Source organism: Macrobrachium rosenbergii, chromosome 15, assembly GCF_040412425.1.
Source record: "Macrobrachium rosenbergii isolate ZJJX-2024 chromosome 15, ASM4041242v1, whole genome shotgun sequence".
In the NCBI taxonomy this organism is placed as follows: Eukaryota; Metazoa; Arthropoda; class Malacostraca; order Decapoda; family Palaemonidae; genus Macrobrachium; species Macrobrachium rosenbergii.
Window position 1 is genome coordinate 56,312,154 of NC_089755.1, and position 2,144 is coordinate 56,314,297.

The window sequence follows — 2,144 nt, forward strand, 5'->3', positions numbered from 1 at the left end:
ATTCTATACCCGGACGTAGAACAATCCCCTTCCCAATCCTCTCTCTCTCTCTAACCAGGGTAAACAACAAAGAAGTCCAGGCGATTTTGAAATTACCCCCAGATTTGTTCAAATACCACTAAACCTCAATAAAAGCGGGAATTAGCCTAGAAGTTTTTTGTTTTTCGTGGCTAGAGATGTTTACCAGAGAACTTCCCACGTCAGAGCAGATCTCAAGCCTTATAGCGGACGGATCGGGGTGTTTATCAAACACCCAGGTAAGTAAGTCCTCCATGCTGCATCCTACCATTGACCATGGCCTCCTCCCTCCTTCAACCTACTCCCTCAACCCCACAAGACTCCCCCAACCCTCCCAGTACTCCTCCACACCTGTCGACGATCTCGCTAAGGTAGTCAGACAGCCCAGCTTGGAGTTCTGCTGGGGGAGGTTTAGTCACTTCCCTGCGCTGACCAGGTGAGGTCTCACAAGTGGAGTAGTGCGGCCCTCTCTTGTTTTTTTGTAAGAAGTGACTCCGTCGAACTGATTAATGCAGCGCACTTTTTCGATTCAGCGTACAGCGGAAATACGGGCACTCTAGTAGGAAAAGCGACTTCGATTTCACGCATGCGCGTCTTGGTCACTAAAAATAAAAAAGGCTAAGGAAATTCGTCCTCAAAGAGAAAGTCATTTTTCAGTTAGCGGTTGTAATAAGAGATAATGACATCGGCTAGCGGCGCAAGTATAGCGTGAAGAACGAGCGTGCAGCTTGGCGAATATTTGCTGGTAAGTAAATGAATGTCAACTGTTTCAAGAACTACGTCAGGTGGAAATCTTTCAAATTGTATAGTTTTCATGTTATGGCCTTCTGATATCTCAAGTTTTCGAACTTTTCTTTACCGAGAGTCACATTGGGTGTTTATCTTGCAAAATAGTATAGTTTCTCACTTGGTCTTGCAGCTTTTCCTGTGAGGTTTATTGCACATGCAATAGCAGGTTAATTTGCAAAACAATTTAGACATGGGAAATAAATAGGCCTAGTATTAGTTTTTTTTTTTACCCGAGAGTCACATTGGGTGTTTTTCTTGCAAAATAGTATAGTTTGAGTAATAAAAATCCACAATTATATATAGTAAATAAATATATTACTATGCAAAATGAACCAAAGACTTTCGAACACCTGAACGGTGCTCATCAATGTTAACGTTAACACTGATGAGGTGTTCGAAAGTCTTCGGTTCATTTTACATAGTAATATATTTACTATATAATTGTGGATTTTTATTACTCAGATTGTTTTTCACGAAACTGTGAATCTATTAACATAGTACTGTATAGTTTCTTAATTGGTCTTGCATGTTTTCTCAGAGGTTTATTGCACATGCAATAGCAGCTTAATTTGCAAACCAATTTAAACATGGGAAATAAATAGGCCTGGTATTATAGTTTTTTTTTAACCCTAGTCACATTGGATGTTTTTCTTGCAAAATGGTATAGTTTCTCACTTGACCTTGCATGTTTTCTCAGAGGTTTATTGCACATGCAATAGCAGCTTAATTTGCAAACCAATTTAAAAATAGGACATAAATAGGCCTAGGATTACAGATTTTATCATTCTTGACTGGGTAAATGCTAATGCCTCTGACAGACTTTTCATGAAGTAAAAATAGGAAAAAAAATAGGCCTAGCTTTAAAGATTTCATCATTCTTGACTGGTTAACTGTTCATATCTGTTACAGACTGTTTCCATGATGTGAATAATTGCATGAACAAACATTTTTTTTAGCTGTAGACCTAAACACGCTTTTTTTATTTTCTATTTTTAAGAATACCTTTTAAAGATTGACAACTTGCTTATATCAATACAATTGTTGAGTGCGCAAGCACACGCGGCATTAAATATAATACCGAATGCGTCTAGACCTTGAGTGAGTGAGGCGACTTTCATTTTTGTCTTTCACAGGACTACAGTTTTCTTCTGTGTGTGTGTGTGTGTGTGTGTGATTTAAGTTGTCTCTCCGTGGCATTTCCCCAGGGTAAAACAAGACTGCTACCCACCCCGCTACCGTCCCGCCCCCGCGACGGTAGTGTGGTGCACTGAAGATTAAAGTTCCTTGCGGCGTCCCTTCGACCCATAGCTAGAACCCCATCCATTCCTTTTTACTCG

At 39.9% G+C, this 2,144-nt stretch overlaps 1 protein-coding gene across 1 annotated transcript in view; it reads left to right on the top strand.

Moving 5' to 3' along the window:
- The first annotated feature begins 355 nt into the window (after positions 1-355).
- Positions 356-2,144, top strand: part of LOC136846766 (sodium-coupled monocarboxylate transporter 1-like) — a 56,266-nt gene continuing 54,477 nt past the window's right edge. Inside the window, exon 1 of the mRNA XM_067117988.1 lies at positions 356-763. The gene's annotated coding sequence lies outside the window, so the exon portion shown is untranslated. The remainder of the gene's footprint in view (positions 764-2,144) is intronic.